Consider the following 17,461-nt stretch of genomic DNA (forward strand, 5'->3'; position numbering starts at 1 on the left):
TAGTTAAGAAAAACTGTTACAATATGTACAGTTTGATTAATACAACTATTTTTCAGTTGAAAGATAAATTCATATAAAGGTCTTTAAGTTCACAAAGTATGTTACATTTTTTGTGATGCGAGAGAAAAGAAGAGAGTAAGAAGGCATGTTTATGTGTAACCCAACCTGTCACCTGTCAAATTGTTTCATTCCTGTTTACCTTTGCTAAGTTAAAACCCACGAGCCAATCAGTGCAAAGTCACGTGTAAGGGGCGGTAAAAATGGCGCAGGTTAGTGTGGGGAGTAGTGAGCACGTGAAAGGAGGGAAACAGCTCATCGACCAGAGAGAGCTAAGGGAAGAGGCATCGTGTTGTGGGGAAGTTTTATCATGGAGGTCGACTACTCGTGGTCCTGATATGAACTTCTGTGTGACCTGCAAGAGGTGAATATAATGTGTATGCCTGTATGTTGTGCTATATCTAGCACACATAGCTATAACTGGTATAGTGAAAAGAGACTGGATGTATAACACGGGTTAGCGACGTACTAGCTAGTGGTTGCATTCAGTGCTAATGTGCCTGCATATCATAGTTTTAGCATTGTGATATTTCTGAAGCTAAAGTGAAGCTAATGCTAATTCGACATGAGATAGCAGTTGATGTTGTCGTTCAATTCGGATAATATGCTTTAATGAGACAGACGTTGGAGAGGGACTGGGGACACTGATCTAATACAAACAGGAAGTCTTTTGGACGTTTTAAACATTGATGTTTGGCTCCATGCTTAGGAATCTGTAGACCTGGGTTTGATTCCTGGTTGAGGCACTTAAGTAAGGCGACTTTATCATGTTAAAAAACTCAGAAGTGCGAAAAATTTATATATTCTTCGGGTTGCACCATTAGGTGATAAAAAAAGTGCTCTCTAGCGCCCCCGTAAGTGCTCACTAGGGGGACATGTTTTCCCACTTTTACAGATTTACTTGATCCTTTGCACACAGGTGCTCTTGGTTGTGCTCTACAAAAAAGTAAATTATGGTATGCAAATGCACATGGCTTTTTTTTCGCCATTTTGAATTTTGTGAAAAACACATTTTTGCAAACTCCTCCCGGACGCATGGTCCGATTGTTACGAAATCTTCGGCAAAATGATCATTGGCTCAATGCCATCAAAATTTATTGAAAGAATGTTGATATCTAATTTTTCATTTAAGGTTTTGGACCAATGAAGTTTGTAAGGGGTGTGGCCTTGAAAGGAAAGACCTATAACTTCAAAAGTATAAGGCCTGTCCTCAACAAATCTATAGGACATGTTCACATTGGGTCTTAGAACATCCCCAAATTTTTTGAACATTAGGGGGCGCTATAGTGATTCTCTGTATTTTTTGCACTTTCCTTCATTTTTTGCATTTACAAACGAACAAACTCAGAGAGTTTGAATCCGAGTTGATGCAGACAACCGTGGGGTCAAAAGTTATTAAAATCAAGAGTTTTCATAAAACTACCTGGCCGTGATCTTGCGTCCAGTTTGGACAATTTTCTTCAAAATGTAAAATGTTATAACTCCAAGGAACATTGATATTTATGGCTAGAAATGTTTATTCATGATTCTTTTGTAGGCCTATAAGTATTGCCATGCAGTGATTTTCGAAAAAGTATAGCGCCACCTATTGGCTTCGGTCAATGCAAATTTCTACAGTAAGATGTCCATCTCCTAGCCCTTTAATCTGATCCACTTCAAATCTGGGAATATAAGCCTTAAGACTGTGATGATAGGTGACCGTGAATATTGGGAGGTTTGGACCAACTTTGTTGCCAGGACGACACCATCTACCATCCTACGTACAGATCTGATGTGGAGTTTTGGATCAGAAGTGAAAAATTGACTACGAAAACTCTCGGTCTTCATATATCAACCTAAAGAATTAAACAATAACATTTAAGAACAAATAGCTAACTAACTGCAAATAAATAGTCCCCACGGATCACATTCCTTGCCTTGACTGAATGGATGTGACCCAACATATTTTAGTGACGTTTTTTATTACACAATTACAAGAGAGCTGATGGCCTAAAGCTTAGCCCTGAGCCTACCATGCCGTAGACCCGGGACCCCGAATCCTGTCAGAGGCACAGATTTATTTTCTTCTTCTCTTTTTAACCGCCTGTCCAGCATGATATAAGAAACTAAGGTGCTTTTGAGATACTAAATATGCTCCATTCTTTACTAAACTTGGCTCCCACAATAAAGTTACAGACTTATGATTTCAATGCTTCCACATTTCAATTTGGCTTTGTATTTCATCTAATCTGCTCCAGAAACTGTTGTGATCAATTCTTTCCCAAGGTGTCAAGTGTGTACCTTGATTTCTTTTTGATCATTGCAACTCTTCTCTGCAAGGAGGGCTAACAATGCATGGTGGCTATTAATTAATAAACTGGGTAAAAAGCTTGTCATGCCACATATGAAAAGGCTCATGGAGGGCAATCTTGCCTTGACTGAATGGGGGTGATCCAATTTATTTCAGTGACATTTTGATCATTGATCACACAAGTCCTCTGTCGTTGAGGTTGGCCCCATGCTGATGAATCTGTAGACCTTTGATTCCTGGTTTAGGCACTCAAGTTTTTTTTTTCTTCCTCTTTTTGACCCGCGTGGACGGCTGACCGCTGCTCTCACCATCCCACAGATGGTCTGTATAGTCAGTGTTGGGAAAGTTCACTTTCTACATGAACTAGTTCAAAGTTCAGTTCACAAATTTTCATAGTTCAGTTCATAGTTCAAACTTCAAAATAATTGAACTAAGTTCATAGTTCCAACTAGTTCAGTTCTTTTTTTTCCATACGTTGCTGCGAGCTATTATTTTTTTAAATTATTGCCACAGACAAGAACCACAGATAGCAATTATTTTATCAGTTTTAACACTGAAGCTACGCATCAGATTTCATCTTCATCTCCAATTTTTAATCCTTATCCAACCAGGCTTTACATTAGCATTGAGGGGACAGCATTTCCCCATTGTTGCTTTAATGTTGCTGTCCATTCACTCCACACTAGCAGCAGCTGCAGCGTTCACCCCTACAGTACATTCTCAAACACATGCTGCTTGAATGGTCTTTTTTAAATAAGGAATAAAAACACAACAGTTATCATTAACGTGCAAATGTTTGCAAAGAAAGATTCCTCCCATCCTCACCGACCTTGTCAGTAACTTCATAAAACTCATTTAAATTATTATACGCCGCCTCTTTGCTACACGCAGCTGTCGCCTCCATGCATTTCTTTTTTTTTTGATGACGCATACGCGGTGCGACACTGGTGGCTGGTGTTGCCAGATTGGGTGTTTTTTCCGCTACTTATTAAGGCGCGTTTACGGTGTGTTTTCTATAGAAATCTGGCATCCTATTTGAACAACGTTAACCTTAAAGAACGTGCCGTTCATAGACACCAGAATGAACGAGTTCACAGTAACACACATCACATTTGGTGTGTTTTCTTTTTATAGAATTTATTAGGGTCCTCGCTACGACTAGTCGTAGAGGAACCTATTGTATTTAAAGGAATTATTATTATTAGGGTCCTCGCTACGACTAGTCGTAGAGGAACCTATTTCAAGGAATTATTATTATTATTCTCACAAACCACGGGCCTTTTGGGTTTTTTATCATATTAAAAAAGTTGTTAAATTTGGCATGGATATCTGGACTTTTCAAAAAATAGATAATTTTTGGATCTCCCGTTTGGGTATAAAGAAATGTCTCTATAGCGCCCCCTAGAAATTTAAAAAAGACCACACCATGCCCGTTTCCTCCCCCGATGTCGGATCAACTTGAAGGTTGGCACACAGGTGCTCTTCAGCATGCTCTACAAAAAAGTCAATCGTGGTATGGAAATGCGCCTAACAAGATTTTCCGCCATTTTGAATTTAGTGAAAAACATTTTTGGCAATTTCTCCTAAACGCTTACTTTGATTGTCACAAAACCGTCGGTGGATCATTATTGGGTCAATGTACCCTTGATATATCAGAATGGTGCTGATAACTCATTGTTTTGATGAGATATGGGCTAATTAACTTCGCAAGGGGTGTGGCTTAATCTGGCAGATTTTTAACTTCCACTTGGCCTGCCCTCACCAAAATAATAGCATGTGTAAACATTGAAGCCCTGAACACACCCTAATTTTTTCCTAATTTTTGAAGAATAGCGGGCGCTGTAATTAATGGTTGAAAATCTGCCATTTTGGCCTGTTCATTTTCATTATTTCTTACAGTTATAAAAGACCGACCTCCTCCCAGGGATTAAATCTGATTATTTTCAAAATCGCGCAGTGTGATCCTGAGGCCTTAGGCTCTAAAAGTTGCATTTTGCCGGAAGAAATATTAAACTATGTGGGTAGGGCGCAATTTAAAAGAACACCTTTTAAAAGATTTCGAAGGAATTTGGGTCATCTATGGTATTTTGAGAGGCTTTTATTTTGGGATGGAACATCATAATGTCCAGTTCATCTGTAAGTGTTACCTTGGGGATGTGTACTATCAACCTGAAGTGGAAAGGTCATGACAGTATGGATTGATTCCTTTTAAACCTAATCTGAAATTGACCAAATGTAGTCTGGTGATAGATTTTAAAGGAAATTGGCTCATGCATGGTATTTTGAGAGGCTTTTATTTTGGACTGGTACATCACCAAGTCACACCATGGTGATGTGTACTCTCTGCCTGAAGTGGAATGGTCATGAAAGTATTGATTATTTCTTTTTAAATGTAATCTGAAAATGAGAAAATGTAGTCTGGTAATTGAGATATTGAAGGAAAATGACTATTGTATGGTATTTTGAGAGGCTTTAATTTTTAATGGTACATCAGAAGCTCCTGGTTATGTGTTGACATAAAAGGCCTAAGACCATGATTATGTCAAAGATAAAGTTTGCAAAGCGGCATTCCTGGCGTTGCTCCACACAGCTAACGACCACTGACTTGCGAACTCTTCGTCCGACGCAAGGTTCCTCTGCATTTGTAACCGTCCGGCCAGTGCCCCGAGGTGCAAGGAGTAGCGAGGACCCGTCCAATGCTGCTCACAGCTTTAATTAAAATTGTGTTTGGAGTATTTTTAAGTGGTTTGGTGTTTATTGTAGCCAGGACTCTAATGCTTCCAAATATATTGGGGCGTGTTATGTTCAGAAAATCTTGGGACAAAGAACTTCAGGATACCTTGGGTTACATTAAAGTGGCTTTAATATAAAAGATAAATTGTAATACGGACCGTTCCTGAGCTTCCACAATACAGACCTATGCTTTCGCTCAAGAACCACAAAAAAAGGAATCCATCATATACATTCTCCATCATTCGGGTGTAGTCGTCTCTTATTGGGTATTGTCTGATTTATTATGAGTATTAAACAGCGACGGAGCTGGCTTTGGGTTCTTTAAAAGTTGTTGCAAAGGCATATTCCACACTATTGCTATGTCTACCTGCTACAAAACAGAGCTCCAAGTCTTCGGAGCTTGTCTCCACATTCCTGCGAGCTACTTCTTGTGAGCCGTTGCACCAGTGTCTTTTCACTTGGCACCTTTTAAGTTACTTAAAAACATACAATACAATGTATCCAGTCTTCTCATCTGGCCTGCATTTAGATTTACTGGGTGGCTCTCTTCCTGAAACTCCGTAATTTTCATATAAGTGCATGTCAATTCTACACTTTTAGGCTAAACATGGTTTACTTATATGTTACTGATGCATATCTTTAATGCCAAATATTTGTTTCAGACAAATTAGAAATACTGTGTTTAAAATGGATCATTCACATACAGAATACAGTTCTCTCAATTCTCATGGAGGCTTGCAGCATTCAAAGCAGTGGTAGCAGCATCGATAGCAATAATGCTGCAACTGACAGAGGAGCCCACTGGACATCTCTGGAGCTACCTCAGTTTCTTCTATTATTGGCTCTTGGTACATTTTTGTAAAAGCATGTTCTGTCACATGCAATGTTGCATTCTTGGTTGTATTAACCTGGTTGGTTTGTTTAGCCTTGTCGCTATTTGTCACGGTCCCTGACACACCTTTAACACGTATTTTCTCAAATTGAACTTCACATTGTTGAAGCTCTGTGTATTTGTCATTGGTTTTTGTGCAGCCTCTCCCGAAGTTCCTCTGGGATGTCATGTTTTTACGTAACTCTTGGTTCTGTGTCTCTAAGAGTTCCTTTTCTTTTTGGGACCACGTTATCTTGACAAAGCGATCAATCACATTGATTCTTTTCTCAAGGTAGTTTCTCCTTTCATGACTTGTGCGCTTCATCTTTTCAATTTCCATCCGTTCCATTTTTGTGTCCTTCAAGAGCTTTTGCAAATAATCTCTTTTTGACATTTTCAAATCTGTAAAATCAACATAACCTAAGGACGACAATGTTTTTTGAAATTTAGGAATTTTAACATTTTTTACTTTTTCAATCTTGGTTAGCAGCATATCTTCCATCCTAGTTAATAAGTAATTTATTCCAAAATAATGAGAGTCTCCTAACTTCCCCTGGTGTTGAATTTTTTGAGTCTGTATGTTAACATCAGGATGTTTTTCACCCTTCTCATGTTCAAATTCTATAAGATTAATAAAATACTGTTTGTCGAAATCTTCCTCAGTTTGGACTGCCTTTTCAATCTTAATTGTAACCATTTGTTTCTTCGGTTTTGGCATCAGTCCAAAAGGGAGCAAGTCCCCATTAATCTTCCCGGATGTATGCATGTTCATTATGTACTCTTCATGTCTCCTTGGATTCAATTTAAGAACTTTTGGTGTCCAGGAATGTACGAGGTGAATTAACCTAGAGAACTTAGTTTTCAGTTCTGAACATTTTGCTTCCATTCTGTTCCCGTTGTCCAACCTGTGCATATCCTTGTCAGCACGACTAGTCATGTAACTGAGTTCTTTCTTTCCACTAAAGATGTTCATGGGCGCTCCAATTTTGCTTTCCCTCTCTATCATCTCAGTGAAACAAGCCACATTTTCTTTCTGTTCTCTTAGAGCCGCAAGCTTTTGCTTTAATTCAGTGTACAGCTCTACTACATCTTCACTGTTTGTTTGTAGTTGCTCCATCTTCTCCTTCTTGTCTTCATTCAGTCTGTCATTCAGTGTTTTAATTTGTCCTTTAAGGGTTTCTATTACTTTCGTTCTATTCAAGAGATGATCTTCTCTTAGTTTCAGTTCGGACCTTTCTCCTTCCAATCTGACCTTCTCATTGTCCAACCTGTGTCGGTTCATGTCAGCACTACTTTTCATCTGACAGAGTTGTTCTTTCTCTGCGTTGATGGTGTTCATGGCAGCTCCAATCTCTTCTTTCTTCTTGTTGAGATCCTCCCTCCAAAGTTCCAGTTCCTGTCTCCCAGCCATTACACTCGTCTTTATGGTTTCCAGTTCTTGTTTTTGTCTTTTGAAATTGTCTTTCTTGAGTTCTAGTTCTTGTTTTAGAGGAATAATGTCCATGTCCATCTTAAACTTGTCCTTTTCTGCTTGAACCTTAAGGATCAGATCTTTAAAGTAGCCTATCTCTCTGTTTATCTCGAAAAACTGATTTACTCCAAGTTCTTTGTCCTTTTGGAACTGAATCTTTGTGGTTTCCAGTTTGATTTGTTCCGTCTTTATATCTTGTTGCTCTTGTTCTAACATGTCTCTTTGTTTCAGAGTGTCTGACCTCATCTGCTCCAAATCAAGTTTTTCTCTCGCCATTGTCTCACTCTCTCTATCGAGATCATTTCTTTCTTGCCTTAACTCTGCCTTCAGTTTGTTCACATATTGTTTGAGCGAGTCAAATGTCTGCCTCCTTTGGCATTGAATGTTTTCTCTTTGAATCACCATGTCTGACAGTATTCTTATCAGACCCTTCTTTTCCCCCTCTATCATCTCAGTGAAACAAGCCATATTTTCTTTCTGTTCATTTAGAGCCTCAAGCTTTTGCTTTAATTCAGTGTACAGCTCTACTACGTCTTCACTGTTTGTTTGTAGTTGCTCCATCTTCTCCTTCTTGTCTTCATTCAGTCTGTCATTCAGTGTTTTAATTTGTCCTTTAAGGGTTTCTATTACTTTCGTTCTATTCAAGAGATGATCTTCTCTTAGTTTCAGTTCGGACCTTTCTCCTTCCAATCTGACCTTCTCATTGTCCAACCTGTGTCGGTTCATGTCAGCACTACTTTTCATCTGACAGAGTTGTTCTTTCTCTGCGTTGATGGTGTTCATGGCAGCTCCAATCTCTTCTTTCTTCTTGTTGAGATCCTCCCTCCAAAGTTCCAGTTCCTGTCTCCCAGCCATTACACTCGTCTTTATGGTTTCCAGTTCTTGTTTTTGTCTTTTGAAATTGTCTTTCTTGAGTTCTAGTTCTTGTTTTAGAGGAATAATGTCCATGTCCATCTTAAACTTGTCCTTTTCTGCTTGAACCTTAAGGATCAGATCTTTAAAGTAGCCTATCTCTCTGTTTATCTCGAAAAACTGATTTACTCCAAGTTCTTTGTCCTTTTGGAACTGAATCTTTGTGGTTTCCAGTTTGATTTGTTCCGTCTTTATATCTTGTTGCTCTTGTTCTAACATGTCTCTTTGTTTCAGAGTGTCTGACCTCATCTGCTCCAAATCAAGTTTTTCTCTCGCCATTGTCTCACTCTCTCTATCGAGATCATTTCTTTCTTGCCTTAACTCTGCCTTCAGTTTGTTCACATATTGTTTGAGCGAGTCAAATGTCTGCCTCCTTTGGCATTGAATGTTTTCTCTTTGAATCACCATGTCTGACAGTATTCTTATCAGACCCTTCTTTTCCACCTCTATCATCTCAGTGAAACAAGCCATATTTTCTTTCTGTTCATTTAGAGCCTCAAGCTTTTGCTTTAATTCAGTGTACAGCTCTACTACGTCTTCACTGTTTGTTTGTAGTTGCTCCATCTTCTCCTTCTTGTCTTCATTCAGTCTGTCATTCAGTGTTTTAATTTGTCCTTTAAGGGTTTCTATTACTTTCGTTCTATTCAAGAGATGATCTTCTCTTAGTTTCAGTTCGGACCTTTCTCCTTCCAATCTGACCTTCTCATTGTCCAACCTGTGTCGGTTCATGTCAGCACTACTTTTCATCTGACAGAGTTGTTCTTTCTCTGCGTTGATGGTGTTCATGGCAGCTCCAATCTCTACTTTCTTCTTGTTGAGATCCTCCCTCCAAAGTTCCAGTTCCTGTCTCCCAGCCATTACACTCGTCTTTATGGTTTCCAGTTCTTGTTTTTGTCTTTTGAAATTGTCTTTCTTGAGTTCTAGTTCTTGTTTTAGAGGAATAATGTCCATGTCCATCTTAAACTTGTCCTTTTCTGCTTGAACCTTAAGGATCAGATCTTTAAAGTAGCCTATCTCTCTGTTTATCTCGAAAAACTGATTTACTCCAAGTTCTTTGTCCTTTTGGAACTGAATCTTTGTGGTTTCCAGTTTGATTTGTTCCGTCTTTATATCTTGTTGCTCTTGTTCTAACATGTCTCTTTGTTTCAGAGTGTCTGACCTCATCTGCTCCAAATCAAGTTTTTCTCTCGCCATTGTCTCACTCTCTCTATCGAGATCATTTCTTTCTTGCCTTAACTCTGCCTTCAGTTTGTTCACATATTGTTTGAGCGAGTCCAATGTCTGCCTCCTTTGGCATTGAATGTTTTCTCTTTGAATCACCATGTCTGACAGTATTCTTATCAGACCCTTCTTTTCCCCCTCTATCATCTCAGTGAAACAAGCCATATTTTCTTTCTGTTCATTTAGAGCCTCAAGCTTTTGCTTTAATTCAGTGTACAGCTCTACTACGTCTTCACTGTTTGTTTGTAGTTGCTCCATCTTCTTCTTGTCTTCATTCAGTCTGTCATTCAGTGTTTTAATTTGTCCTTTAAGGGTTTCTATTACTTTCGTTCTATTCAAGAGATGATCTTCTCTTAGTTTTAGTTCGGACCTTTCTCCTTCCAATCTGACCTTCTCATTGTCCAACCTGTGTCGGTTCATGTCAGCACTACTTTTCATCTGACAGAGTTGTTCTTTCTCTGTGTTGATGGTGTTCATGGCAGCTCCAATCTCTTCTTTCTTCTTGTTGAGATCCTCCCTCCAAAGTTCCAGTTCCTGTCTCCCAGCCATTACACTCGTCTTTATGGTTTCCAGTTCTTGTTTTTGTCTTTTGAAATTGTCTTTCTTGAGTTCTAGTTCTTGTTTTAGAGGAATAATGTCCATGTCCATCTTAAACTTGTCCTTTTCTGCTTGAACCTTAAGGATCAGATCTTTAAAGTAGCCTATCTCTCTGTTTATCTCGAAAAACTGATTTACTCCAAGTTCTTTGTCCTTTTGGAACTGAATCTTTGTGGTTTCCAGTTTGATTTGTTCCGTCTTTATATCTTGTTGCTCTTGTTCTAACATGTCTCTTTGTTTCAGAGTGTCTGACCTCATCTGCTCCAAATCAAGTTTTTCTCTCGCCATTGTCTCACTCTCTCTATCGAGATCATTTCTTTCTTGCCTTAACTCTGCCTTCAGTTTGTTCACATATTGTTTGAGCGAGTCCAATGTCTGCCTCCTTTGGCATTGAATGTTTTCTCTTTGAATCACCATGTCTGACAGTATTCTTATCAGACCCTTCTTTTCCCCCTCTATCATCTCAGTGAAACAAGCCATATTTTCTTTCTGTTCATTTAGAGCCTCAAGCTTTTGCTTTAATTCAGTGTACAGCTCTACTACGTCTTCACTGTTTGTTTGTAGTTGCTCCATCTTCTCCTTCTTGTCTTCATTCAGTCTGTCATTCAGTGTTTTAATTTGTCCTTTAAGGGTTTCTATTACTTTCGTTCTATTCAAGAGATGATCTTCTCTTAGTTTTAGTTCGGACCTTTCTCCTTCCAATCTGACCTTCTCATTGTCCAACCTGTGTCGGTTCATGTCAGCACTACTTTTCATCTGACAGAGTTGTTCTTTCTCTGCGTTGATGGTGTTCATGGCAGCTCCAATCTCTACTTTCTTCTTGTTGAGATCCTCCCTCCAAAGTTCCAGTTCCTGTCTCCCAGCCATTACACTCGTCTTTATGGTTTCCAGTTCTTGTTTTTGTCTTTTGAAATTGTCTTTCTTGAGTTCTAGTTCTTGTTTTAGAGGAATAATGTCCATGTCCATCTTAAACTTGTCCTTTTCTGCTTGAACCTTAAGGATCAGATCTTTAAAGTAGCCTCTCTCTCTGTTTATCTCGAAAAACTGATTTACTCCAAGTTCTTTGTCCTTTTGGAACTGAATCTTTGTGGTTTCCAGTTTGATTTGTTCCGTCTTTATATCTTGTTGCTCTTGTTCTAACATGTCTCTTTGTTTCAGAGTGTCCGACCTCATCTGCTCCAAATCCAGTTTTTCTCTCGCCATTGTCTCACTCTCTCCATCGAGATCATTTCTTTCTTGCCTTAACTCTGCCTTCAGTTTGTTCACATATTGTTTGAGCGAGTCAAATGTCTGCCTCCTTTGGCATTGAATGTTTTCTCTTTGAATCACCATGTCTGACAGTATTCTTATCAGACCCTTCTTTTCCACCTCTATCATCTCAGTGAAACAAGCCATATTTTCTTTCTGTTCATTTAGAGCCTCAAGCTTTTGCTTTAATTCAGTGTACAGCTCTACTACGTCTTCACTGTTTGTTTGTAGTTGCTCCATCTTCTCCTTCTTGTCTTCATTCAGTCTGTCATTCAGTGTTTTAATTTGTCCTTTAAGGGTTTCTATTACTTTCGTTCTATTCAAGAGATGATCTTCTCTTAGTTTTAGTTCGGACCTTTCTCCTTCCAATCTGACCTTCTCATTGTCCAACCTGTGTCGGTTCATGTCAGCACTACTTTTCATCTGACAGAGTTGTTCTTTCTCTGCGTTGATGGTGTTCATGGCAGCTCCAATCTCTACTTTCTTCTTGTTGAGATCCTCCCTCCAAAGTTCCAGTTCCTGTCTCCCAGCCATTACACTCGTCTTTATGGTTTCCAGTTCTTGTTTTTGTCTTTTGAAATTGTCTTTCTTGAGTTCTAGTTCTTGTTTTAGAGGAATAATGTCCATGTCCATCTTAAACTTGTCCTTTTCTGCTTGAACCTTAAGGATCAGATCTTTAAAGTAGCCTCTCTCTCTGTTTATCTCGAAAAACTGATTTACTCCAAGTTCTTTGTCCTTTTGGAACTGAATCTTTGTGGTTTCCAGTTTGATTTGTTCCGTCTTTATATCTTGTTGCTCTTGTTCTAACATGTCTCTTTGTTTCAGAGTGTCCGACCTCATCTGCTCCAAATCCAGTTTTTCTCTCGCCATTGTCTCACTCTCTCCATCGAGATCATTTCTTTCTTGCCTTAACTCTGCCTTCAGTTTGTTCACATATTGTTTGAGCGAGTCAAATGTCTGCCTCCTTTTGCATTGAATGTTTTCTCTTTGAATCACCATGTCTGACAGTATTCTTATCAGACCCTTCTTTTCCACCTCTATCATCTCAGTGAAACAAGCCATATTTTCTTTCTGTTCATTTAGAGCCTCAAGCTTTTGCTTTAATTCAGTGTACAGCTCTACTACGTCTTCACTGTTTGTTTGTAGTTGCTCCATCTTCTCCTTCTTGTCTTCATTCAGTCTGTCATTCAGTGTTTTAATTTGTCCTTTAAGGGTTTCTATTACTTTCGTTCTATTCAAGAGATGATCTTCTCTTAGTTTCAGTTCGGACCTTTCTCCTTCCAATCTGACCTTCTCATTGTCCAACCTGTGTCGGTTCATGTCAGCACTACTTTTCATCTGACAGAGTTGTTCTTTCTCTGCGTTGATGGTGTTCATGGCAGCTCCAATCTCTTCTTTCTTCTTGTTGAGATCCTCCCTCCAAAGTTCCAGTTCCTGTCTCCCAGCCATTACACTCGTCTTTATGGTTTCCAGTTCTTGTTTTTGTCTTTTGAAATTGTCTTTCTTGAGTTCTAGTTCTTGTTTTAGAGGAATAATGTCCATGTCCATCTTAAACTTGTCCTTTTCTGCTTGAACCTTAAGGATCAGATCTTTAAAGTAGCCTATCTCTCTGTTTATCTCGAAAAACTGATTTACTCCAAGTTCTTTGTCCTTTTGGAACTGAATCTTTGTGGTTTCCAGTTTGATTTGTTCCGTCTTTATATCTTGTTGCTCTTGTTCTAACATGTCTCTTTGTTTCAGAGTGTCTGACCTCATCTGCTCCAAATCAAGTTTTTCTCTCGCCATTGTCTCACTCTCTCTATCGAGATCATTTCTTTCTTGCCTTAACTCTGCCTTCAGTTTGTTCACATATTGTTTGAGCGAGTCCAATGTCTGCCTCCTTTGGCATTGAATGTTTTCTCTTTGAATCACCATGTCTGACAGTATTCTTATCAGACCCTTCTTTTCCCCCTCTATCATCTCAGTGAAACAAGCCATATTTTCTTTCTGTTCATTTAGAGCCTCAAGCTTTTGCTTTAATTCAGTGTACAGCTCTACTACGTCTTCACTGTTTGTTTGTAGTTGCTCCATCTTCTCCTTCTTGTCTTCATTCAGTCTGTCATTCAGTGTTTTAATTTGTCCTTTAAGGGTTTCTATTACTTTCGTTCTATTCAAGAGATGATCTTCTCTTAGTTTCAGTTCGGACCTTTCTCCTTCCAATCTGACCTTCTCATTGTCCAACCTGTGTCGGTTCATGTCAGCACTACTTTTCATCTGACAGAGTTGTTCTTTCTCTGCGTTGATGGTGTTCATGGCAGCTCCAATCTCTTCTTTCTTCTTGTTGAGATCCTCCCTCCAAAGTTCCAGTTCCTGTCTCCCAGCCATTACACTCGTCTTTATGGTTTCCAGTTCTTGTTTTTGTCTTTTGAAATTGTCTTTCTTGAGTTCTAGTTCTTGTTTTAGAGGAATAATGTCCATGTCCATCTTAAACTTGTCCTTTTCTGCTTGAACCTTAAGGATCAGATCTTTAAAGTAGCCTCTCTCTCTGTTTATCTCGAAAAACTGATTTACTCCAAGTTCTTTGTCCTTTTGGAACTGAATCTTTGTGGTTTCCAGTTTGATTTGTTCCGTCTTTATATCTTGTTGCTCTTGTTCTAACATGTCTCTTTGTTTCAGAGTGTCCGACCTCATCTGCTCCAAATCCAGTTTTTCTCTCGCCATTGTCTCACTCTCTCCATCGAGATCATTTCTTTCTTGCCTTAACTCTGCCTTCAGTTTGTTCACATATTGTTTGAGCGAGTCAAATGTCTGCCTCCTTTGGCATTGAATGTTTTCTCTTTGAATCACCATGTCTGACAGTATTCTTATCAGACCCTTCTTTTCCACCTCTATCATCTCAGTGAAACAAGCCATATTTTCTTTCTGTTCATTTAGAGCCTCAAGCTTTTGCTTTAATTCAGTGTACAGCTCTACTACGTCTTCACTGTTTGTTTGTAGTTGCTCCATCTTCTCCTTCTTGTCTTCATTCAGTCTGTCATTCAGTGTTTTAATTTGTCCTTTAAGGGTTTCTATTACTTTCGTTCTATTCAAGAGATGATCTTCTCTTAGTTTCAGTTCGGACCTTTCTCCTTCCAATCTGACCTTCTCATTGTCCAACCTGTGTCGGTTCATGTCAGCACTACTTTTCATCTGACAGAGTTGTTCTTTCTCTGCGTTGATGGTGTTCATGGCAGCTTCAATCTCTTCTTTCTTCTTGGTGAGATCCTCCCTCCAAAGTTCCAGTTCCTGTCTCCCAGCCATTACACTCGTCTTTATGGTTTCCAGTTCTTGTTTTTGTCTTTTGAAATTGTCTTTCTTGAGTTCTAGTTCTTGTTTTAGAGGAATAATGTCCATGTCCATCTTAAACTTGTCCTTTTCTGCTTGAACCTTAAGGATCAGATCTTTAAAGTAGCATATCTCTCTGTTTATCTCGAAAAACTGATTTACTCCAAGTTCTTTGTCCTTTTGGAACTGAATCTTTGTGGTTTCCAGTTTGATTTGTTCCGTCTTTATATCTTGTTGCTCTTGTTCTAACATGTCTCTTTGTTTCAGAGTGTCTGACCTCATCTGCTCCAAATCAAGTTTTTCTCTCGCCATTGTCTCACTCTCTCTATCGAGATCATTTCTTTCTTGCCTTAACTCTGCCTTCAGTTTGTTCACATATTGTTTGAGCGAGTCAAATGTCTGCCTCCTTTGGCATTGAATGTTTTCTCTTTGAATCACAATGTCTGACAGTATTCTTATCAGACCCTTCTTTTCCACCTCTATCATCTCAGTGAAACAAGCCATATTTTCTTTCTGTTCATTTAGAGCCTCAAGCTTTTGCTTTAATTCAGTGTACAGCTCTACTACGTCTTCACTGTTTGTTTGTAGTTGCTCCATCTTCTCCTTCTTGTCTTCATTCAGTCTGTCATTCAGTGTTTTAATTTGTCCTTTAAGGGTTTCTATTACTTTCGTTCTATTCAAGAGATGATCTTCTCTTAGTTTCAGTTCGGACCTTTCTCCTTCCAATCTGACCTTCTCATTGTCCAACCTGTGTCGGTTCATGTCAGCACTACTTTTCATCTGACAGAGTTGTTCTTTCTCTGCGTTGATGGTGTTCATGGCAGATCCAATCTCTTCTTTCTTCTTGTTGAGATCCTCCCTCCAAAGTTCCAGTTCCTGTCTCCCAGCCATTACACTCGTCTTTATGGTTTCCAGTTCTTGTTTTTGTCTTTTGAAATTGTCTTTCTTGAGTTCTAGTTCTTGTTTTAGAGGAATAATGTCCATGTCCATCTTAAACTTGTCCTTTTCTGCTTGAACCTTAAGGATCAGATCTTTAAAGTAGCCTATCTCTCTGTTTATCTCGAAAAACTGATTTACTCCAAGTTCTTTGTCCTTTTGGAACTGAATCTTTGTGGTTTCCAGTTTGATTTGTTCCGTCTTTATATCTTGTTGCTCTTGTTCTAACATGTCTCTTTGTTTCAGAGTGTCTGACCTCATCTGCTCCAAATCAAGTTTTTCTCTCGCCATTGTCTCACTCTCTCTATCGAGATCATTTCTTTCTTGCCTTAACTCTGCCTTCAGTTTGTTCACATATTGTTTGAGCGAGTCAAATGTCTGCCTCCTTTGGCATTGAATGTTTTCTCTTTGAATCACCATGTCTGACAGTATTCTTATCAGACCCTTCTTTTCCCCCTCTATCATCTCAGTGAAACAAGCCATATTTTCTTTCTGTTCATTTAGAGCCTCAAGCTTTTGCTTTAATTCAGTGTACAGCTCTACTACGTCTTCACTGTTTGTTTGTAGTTGCTCCATCTTCTCCTTCTTGTCTTCATTCAGTCTGTCATTCAGTGTTTTAATTTGTCCTTTAAGGGTTTCTATTACTTTCGTTCTATTCAAGAGATGATCTTCTCTTAGTTTCAGTTCGGACCTTTCTCCTTCCAATCTGACCTTCTCATTGTCCAACCTGTGTCGGTTCATGTCAGCACTACTTTTCATCTGACAGAGTTGTTCTTTCTCTGCGTTGATGGTGTTCATGGCAGCTCCAATCTCTTCTTTCTTCTTGTTGAGATCCTCCCTCCAAAGTTCCAGTTCCTGTCTCCCAGCCATTACACTCGTCTTTATGGTTTCCAGTTCTTGTTTTTGTCTTTTGAAATTGTCTTTCTTGAGTTCTAGTTCTTGTTTTAGAGGAATAATGTCCATGTCCATCTTAAACTTGTCCTTTTCTGCTTGAACCTTAAGGATCAGATCTTTAAAGTAGCCTATCTCTCTGTTTATCTCGAAAAACTGATTTACTCCAAGTTCTTTGTCCTTTTGGAACTGAATCTTTGTGGTTTCCAGTTTGATTTGTTCCGTCTTTATATCTTGTTGCTCTTGTTCTAACATGTCTCTTTGTTTCAGAGTGTCTGACCTCATCTGCTCCAAATCAAGTTTTTCTCTCGCCATTGTCTCACTCTCTCTATCGAGATCATTTCTTTCTTGCCTTAACTCTGCCTTCAGTTTGTTCACATATTGTTTGAGCGAGTCAAATATCTGCCTCCTTTGGCATTGAATGTTTTCTCTTTGAATCACCATGTCTGACAGTATTCTCATCAGACCCTTCTTTTCCCCCTCTATCATCTCAGTGAAACAAGCCATATTTTCTTTCTGTTCATTTAGAGCCTCAAGCTTTTGCTTTAATTCAGTGTACAGCTCTACTACGTCTTCACTGTTTGTTTGTAGTTGCTCCATCTTCTCCTTCTTGTCTTCATTCAGTCTGTCATTCAGTGTTTTAATTTGTCCTTTAAGGGTTTCTATTACTTTCGTTCTATTCAAGAGATGATCTTCTCTTAGTTTCAGTTCGGACCTTTCTCCTTCCAATCTGACCTTCTCATTGTCCAACCTGTGTCGGTTCATGTCAGCACTACTTTTCATCTGACAGAGTTGTTCTTTCTCTCCGTTGATGGTGTTCATGGCAGCTCCAATCTCTTCTTTCTTCTTGTTGAGATCCTCCCTCCAAAGTTCCAGTTCCTGTCTCCCAGCCATTACACTCGTCTTTATGGTTTCCAGTTCTTGTTTTTGT

The sequence above is a fragment of the Pungitius pungitius genome, chromosome 1 (assembly GCF_949316345.1).
Source record: "Pungitius pungitius chromosome 1, fPunPun2.1, whole genome shotgun sequence".
Lineage (NCBI taxonomy): Eukaryota > Metazoa > Chordata > Actinopteri > Perciformes > Gasterosteidae > Pungitius > Pungitius pungitius.